Raw genomic sequence first — 8,304 nt, forward strand, 5'->3', positions numbered from 1 at the left:
ATATATCATGTAGTGCATAATACATAGGACCTATATATCTAAACTATGCATGGTAATATTCATAAAATATTGTGGTCTGCATTTCTGAAGTGTATTTGTATAATAAATGAGTGCAAAGAAGATGTTATTGACCTGCCATTGGTGGAACATTCACAATCTTGTTTTCTCCTACTTTCAATATTGGCATGCATTGACTTTGCAATTCTTTGATCCCAGACATGTTATAAATACAATCAAAGGACATGGGGTGAAAATAAAAACTAGGTAAATTAAGGGGTTGGAAGGTCTCAGAAGACACTAGAAAGCTTACTGCCTTCAGAATGTTCAAATATAGAAGGGAATTCAAGCTGCTTGCCAGTGTGAAGATTCTGAATCTCTTCAGATACCATTATTTATGATAATAAATTATTGAAAATTATTGAAAGCTGGAAAGGGTATCCATGATCATTTTGTCCATCTCATTCCTCTAACACGAGGAATTGAAAACTAAGATAAATTAGATAATTTATTCAAAGTCCATTGTAACTTGGGCTAAACTCTGGGCTAGAATTCTTATTAATACAAATTCTAAGGTCTGAATTACACAAAGGACTTTACTAAATATATCATGGCAATAAAATACCTTGTATATAATAGATACTTAATAAATGTGCATTAAATTAATGCATTAAATAATTAATTTTCTGGGAACTATTTGTAAAATACACTTTAAATGTGCCATCATTTGCTGGAAATGGTAGCATTTTATGGATATAATTTCAGATTAGTGAACACCAAATCAAAATTTCTCCTTTTACATCTCATCGATATTCATGGTCTCGTGCCTCATCTTTTCTTTAAACTGAAGTACTTTTAAAAGAAATGTTTTTCTTTTTTTTTTCATTTACTCAATTTGAAAAGCAAGAGGTAATTTAGATTCTTAAGGTGAACATTGGTTCATTTTCTTTTGTTCAAAACCACTTATACTGACACCTTTCAGATTCCATTCCCTTTGTTTAAGACTCCCCTGTGCTTGTTCTTGGTCTTTTATGAGGAAATTTCAGGAGATTTACTCTGTGCTGGGAAACAAAGCCTCGGCAGCTGTGTCTATGCCCCGGCAATGCCAAACAGCAGAGCCTGTTGTTCGCATTCTCCTAGCTAGGCGCCTGTTTGTTTGTGTAGAAATGGCCAGAAGGGACCTACCAGGAGTCCACCTGCAATGTCTACACCTTCAACTTTATTCTCAATATGAGCTTAGAAATCCCAAACTGCCTACCACACTATACACCGCTAACACAAGGCTCACCAGTTCCAACTGTGCAGCTCGGAACAATTTTAAATATTCTGTCATGTTGCATTTTACACAACACTGCCATAATACACGGAATACAGTCAGACATTTCTGAGGTGAGGGACATGAGTGTGATGAGGGGGAATTAAAACAGCTAGAAGCACTAGCTTCCTGAAAGAACAGCCCGTAGAGAGATCAGAAATCTGGAAGAAGAAGTAGAAAAAAAAATCAATTAAGAACTCAGTCAGTCTTCCATGCAGATCCTTGTACAGAAAATGAGCCTATTTGGTCAAAATAATAATCATGTTTTCTGAGGACTGTCCTGCTAAAAATATAGCTTCTCCAGAGAAGCAGCTACATGCTCCCTTTGCATAGCTCCATTTGGCATGCATCGCTGCTTGCCCTTATCTTAACTGAATAAGAACTGTCTAATATCCTTCTAAATGAAAGTCATTTTTGTGCCCAGTCACATTGCACATTCTACGATTTCTTCCAGATGTGATTATGTAGAACTATCTCTCACATTTATAATGGGCAAAGGAGATTTGAGACGTTACATAGAAAATCAATTTCCCGCCCCCCCTGGCCCTTCTGGGATTAAAATTGGAGGATAGTCCACATGACATTGAATATAGGTGAGTCACATGCTGAGCTTTGAAAAGAGAAACATTCTCCTGGACTGTGAATAGGAGCTCTGCCTTCCCCTTTGAGGCTCACTGATACCCTGTGATGAAAACCCCTGTATGAGTGTAATGCTCCTTTGTTCAGAGCACTGGCAGGTGGTGGTAACACTCTGCCCTAGATCTGACAATGTTCCAGGAAACCTGACCTGCCACAATAGGAAGGCACTAAACAAAATAGCTAATTGTGCTTGGCTGTGCAATTCCATTGTGTGACTTTATAGGAGAAGACAACAGATTTTGGTGGTTTGATTGTATGCTGAAGACCAGAATGTGTGTGTGTGTGTGTGTGTGTGTGTGTGTATGAGTGTACATATATATATAGATGTGTGTATATATAACACATATATACATATATATTTGCATATACTCATATATAACACATACACATATATGGATATATCTACATATATATGGATAAATATCCATATATAAATGCTTACACATAAAAGCACATCCATGCTCTACTCTGATACCTAATGTATACATGTGTACATATTTTATTCAGGTATATCTAGGTACATATATATACATTCATATATATACATGGAGGCTTCAAAACTTTTGTGGAACTATTTTGTTACCTTTTCATTCTTTTTTTTAAATCATTTTATTGGGGGCTCCTACAACTCTTATCACAATCCATACATTCCATACATACATCCATTGTGTCAAGCACATTTGTACATTTGTTGCTATCGTCATTCTCAAAACATTTGCTTTGTACTTGAGCCCTTAATAGCAGCTCCTCAATTTTCCCCCTCCCTCCCCACTGCTCCCTTCTCATGAAAACTTCATAATTCATAAATTATTATCATTTTTTCATATCTTACACTGTCCGACATCTCCCTTCACCCACTTTTCTGTTGTCCATCCCCAAGGGAGGAGGTTATCTGTAGATCCTTCTAATTGGTTCCCACTTTGTACCCCACCTTCCCTTCACCCTCCAGGTATCACCACTCTCGCCACTGGTCCTGAAGGGGTCATCTGTCCTGGATTCCCTGTGTTTCCACTTCCTATCTGTACCAATGTACATCCTCTGGTCTGGCCAGATTTGTAAGGTAGAACTGGGATCATGATAGTGGGGGGAGGAAGCATTTAAGAACTAGAGGAAAGTTATATGTTTCATCATTGCTACCCTGCACCCTGACTCGCTCATCCTCTCCTCACAACCCTTCAGTAAGGGGGTGTCCAGTTGCCTACAGATGGGCTTTGAGTCTCCACTCTGCACATACCCTCATTTACAATGATATGATTTTTTGGTCTTTGATGCCTGATACCTGATCCCTTCAACACCTCATGGTCACACAAGCTAGTGTGCTTCTTCCATGTGGGCTTTGTTGCTTCTGAGCTAGATGGCCGCTTCTTTATCTTCAAGCCTTTAAGACCCCAGATGCTCTATCTTTTGATAGCCGGGCACCTTCAGCTTTCTTCACCACATTCACTTATGCACACATTTGTCTTCAGTGATCATATCAGGAAGGTGGGCACCCACTGATATAATTTTTTGTTCTTTGATGTCTGATACCTGCTCCCTTCTACACATTGTGGTCACACAGGTTGGTATGCTTCTTCCATGTGGGCTTTGATACTTCTGAGCTAGATCGCTGCTTGTTTATCTGCAAGCCTTTAAGACCCCAGACGCTATATCTTTTGGCAGCCGGGCACCATCAGCTTTCTTCCCCACATTTGCTATGCACACATTTGTCTTCAGCGATCGTGTCAGGAAGGTGTGCATCATGAATGCCAATTTAATAGAACAACGTGTTCTTGCATTGAGTAAGTACTTGAGTGGAGGTCCAATATCCATCTGCTGCCTTAATACTAAACTTATAAATATATGCACGTAGATCTATTTCCCCACTATCCTTTATAAATATATTTCCATATGTACATGCCTGTATTTAGACCTCTATAAATACCCTCTGTCTCCTAGTTCTTTCTTCTATTTCCTTATAATTTCCTCTTGTCCCACTATCATGCTCAGCCTTCATTTGGGCTTCACTAATTTCTCTCGCTTACATTGCCCTTGCTGAATCCCTACCAGGCCTCTCACACCCTCCTTGCCACTAATTTTGGATCACTTGTTGCTCCCCTGTCCCTGGGTTGGTTAACATTACCTCCTTACCCCAGCTTCCCCCCTTTCCCATGTCCCCCCGGAACTATTGGTCCGGTTGTTTTCTCCTCCAGACTGTTCATCTAGCCTATCTTATCTAGATCGATCTGTAGAGATAATACTATGCACCAAAAAACAAGGCATAGTAAGACAGGTGATGAATGAGCACAGAGCAATGACAACAAAAAAGAAAACCAATGACTGATAAAAGAATAAATTAATTAAAAGAAAAAGAAAAATTTTTTAAAGAAAAAAAAACTGTAAATAAATCAAGGTCTGATTTTTTACCTCTAGGTGTGTCCTCCAATCAAGTCCCATGGGGTGCCACGCTCTGGCCCCAGAGTCTATCCTTTGTGCTCCCTCAGGAACTCCCTGCCCTGCTACACCCGTTGCTCTGCCGCACACATTTAGTGATTTGCCTCGGTGTCGTGGCCAGCCCCGCCCGACACTGAGTCTCTAGTGTTGTCTCCCGTAGGCCCCTGGGCCAGTGAGGGATGGCATGTCTCATAGTGGGATCAGCCATATGGCCCACTCTGTGCATTGGCTGTTCAGAGCAGGGATATCATCCTCCAGGCCTGGTGAGCCAGGATGTGCTCCACTCTCTATTCCTCCCCATTCATTTGCTCCCGTGTGCTCTGATCAGACAAGTCCCTCTCCCCTACCTGCAGCTTCAGTACTGTCCTTTAAAGTAAATTCTTCTGGGGGCATAGGCAGTTGTCCACATAGCTGATATGGGAGCCAAGACCTCAGGCCCCTCCACTGGCTCCCCACTCCATGCCAGCACACTGCATTCACATCCCAGAACACTGGATTTAAGTCTGGTCGCTCTTTCCCTGTCAAGACACAAACAATAACGTCCCCTTGGGTGGGTCAGTGCCCTATTCCCTGGTCACACATCTCTTTTTTTTTCCCCTTTCCAACCTCTGCCCCTCCACCTCCTTTTTAGTTGGCTACCATATGTACTCCTGGATTTGGTCTGGCCCCTGCCATACTACCTGGACCTCACCCACGGAGTGTTTGTATACAGTAGCTTTTTCCCTGTGACCCTTTTGCATTTTTCTTTTCTTTTCTTTTTTTTTTATAGATTTACCTCAGCGGACTCATGTTGTACTTGTTCATTTGTGCCTGGCTTACTTCACTTAGCATAATTTCTTCCAATTCTTCCCATGCAGCGATGTGCTTCATGCATTCATCACTGTTTTTAGCAATGCATAGAACTCCATTGTATGTATGTACCACAGTTTTTTAATCCATTCATCTGTTGATGGAAATTTGGGTTGTTTCCAACTCCTTGCGATTGTGAACTGTGCCGCAATGAACACTGGAGCACAGATGTCTGGTTGTGGTTTGTTTCTTGCCTCTTCTGGATATATGCCCAGCAGGGGGATTGCTGGGTCCTATGGTAGCTCAATTTCCAACTGTTTTAGAAATCGCCAAATCGATTTCCATAGTGGCTGTACATACAGGTCCACCAGCAGTGGATGAGAGTTCCTATCTCCCAACAGCCCCTCCAACACTTGCTGCTTTCTGGTTTTTTGAATTGGGCTATCTTTGAGGGTGTTAGGTGATATCTCATACTTGTTTTGATTTGCATTTCTCTTATGGCTAATGATCGGGAACATTTTCTCATATGTTTATTGGCCATTTGTATTTCAGACTCTGTGAAACTTCTGCTCAGGTCCTTGGCCCACCTCCTCAGTAGGCAGTTAGTTTTTCTCTTATTGTAAGCTTGCATAGCATTGTAGATTTTAGGAATAATGCCTTTGTCTGATGTGTCATCGCTGATGATGTTTTCCCAGTTGGTGGACTATCTTTATTACTCTTTTGGTGAATTCTTTCGATGTACACAGGTGTCTTATCTTCAGTATATCCCACTTGTCTATTTGTGATTCCTCTGTATTTGTATCCTTCCCTATTTCTGATAGCCTATGTATTCCCCGTGCTAAGGTTCTCAGGTTTGTCCCATTTCCTCATTAATGGTCCTAATTGTTTAGTTTTTTTTCCTCAAGGTCTGTGATCCACCTTGAGTTTATTCTTGTGCATGGAGTGAGGTAAGGGTCTTGCTTCATTTTTCTGCAGGTAGGTATCCATTTTTTTCAGTACCATTTATTGAAGAAGTCATCTGCTTCCCATTTAATACTTTTGGGGCCCTCACCAAAGATTAGTTGCCTGTATGCTGATGTTTTTATTCCTGAGTCTTCAGCTCTTTTCCATTGCTATGAATATCCATCGTTATACCAGTACCACACTATTTTGACTACTATGGCCGTATAGTATGTGCTAAAGTCAGGTTCAGCAAGCCCTCCCACTTTGTCCTTCTTCTTGAAGAGTTCTCTGCTAATTCTGGGCTTCTTCCCTCTTCATAAGAAGTTGGCAATCTGTTTTTCCAATTCTTTGAAGAAGGATGGTGGTATTTATATTGGGATAGCATCGAACTTATATAGTGCCTAGGGCAGAACTGCCATCTTTACTATATTGAGTCTGCCAATCCACAAGCATGGGATGTTATTCCATTTTTTGAGGTCACTCTTGATTTCTTGTAGTAGTGTTTTATAATTTTCCTCATACAAATCTTTCGGTTTTTTAGGCAGGTATTTCAATTTCTGCTTGGCTATTGTAAAGGGTACTGCCTTTCTTAATCATCTCTTCTTTGATCTTTTTTTTTCCCTTGGTAGTTGTTTAATATATGAGTATAGTATTAAGTAGTTTTAGTGGGGAAAGCCCATATTTTTTAATCCTAAAAGTATTTTACAAATCGCGTCAGCAGTCCATAGACTTGGAAGTGCCAGGAAGACAAGTCAGATTCAGAAGAGAACATATTATGAGGAAGGTTATTTCTCATAACAGATGGATCTTGACTCAGAGCAGAGAACTCCAGAAAGATATTTACCTGTGCTGTGTTGACTATATAATGGCAATTGACTGTATGGATCATGAAAAATTATACATAATGTTGTGAAGACTGGGAATTCAAGAATTTAGTGTATTCATATGCAACCTTTACATAGACTTAAAGACAGCCTTTAAACAGTACAGGGATATACTATATGATTTAAAATCAGGAAAATTGTACTTAAGGGTGCTTATTCAATGTCCTTGCTGAGCATTGACGTAAGAAGCTGGACTATATAGAGAAGACTGTGACATCAGGATTAGAGGAAGACTCATCAAACCCCTGTTGTTGTTACTCATACCGACCCTTACAGGACAGGGTAGAACTGCCCCTTAGGCATCTGAGACTGTAATTCTTTCAAGGAATAGCCAGTGGTTACAAACTGCTGACCTCAAGGGCCATACTCCAACATAATCACTATGCCATCAGGACTCCTATGAGTGACTCAATGGCAGTGAGTTTGGTTGGGTTTTTTGGTTGTTATTGTTAAGTGCTATCAAGTTGGTTTTGACTCATACTAACCCTTTGTACAACAGAATGAAATGGTGCCCATCCTGAGCCATCCTCACAATCACTGCTATGTTTGACCCACTGTTGCAGCCATTGTGTCAATCCATCTCCTCGGTGGTCCTCCTCTTTATTGCTGGCCCTCTAACGTTAAGAAGCATAAGGTACTTGTGTTAGTCTGGGTTGCTCTTCTGTGATCTTGTCTGATGTGTAGAGCAGCCCAATAGACTTCTGTTTGTTGATTTTGTACCCTGCCACTCTGCCATATTCCTCTATTGCTTCCAACACTCCGCTTGTGGAGTTTAGGGAATCTTCGATGTATAAAATCATAACGCATGCAAATAATGATAATTTCGCCTCCTTCTTCCCCAGAAAAATACCTTTAACATCTTTTCTTTGTCTTATGTTGTTAGCTAGGACCTCCAGTACAATGTTAAAAAGGAGTAGGAACAAGGGGCATCCTTGTCTGGTGCTCTTTTTCAGTGGAATTGTTTTTGTATTTTCTCCATTAACTACCAGGTTGGCTGTTAGTTTTTCATATATAGCTTGTATAATATTGAGGAATTTTCCTTCTATTCCTATCTTCTTGAGTGTCTTAAACAGGAATGCATATTGGATGTTGTCGAATGCTTTTTCCACATCTATGGATATTATCATGTGGTTCTTATAATTTTTCCTGCCAATGTGGTAATAATGCTGATGGTATTTTTTTTTTAAATCGTTTTATTAGGGGCTCATACAACTCTTATCACAATCCATACATACATCAATTGTGGAAAGCACATTTGTGCATTCATTGCCTTCATCATTCTCAACATTTCCTCTCCACTTAAGCCCC

Source organism: Echinops telfairi, unplaced genomic scaffold, assembly GCF_000313985.2.
Source record: "Echinops telfairi isolate 266 unplaced genomic scaffold, ASM31398v2 ScPeMD7_6;HRSCAF=24_0, whole genome shotgun sequence".
Classification (NCBI taxonomy): domain Eukaryota; kingdom Metazoa; phylum Chordata; class Mammalia; order Afrosoricida; family Tenrecidae; genus Echinops; species Echinops telfairi.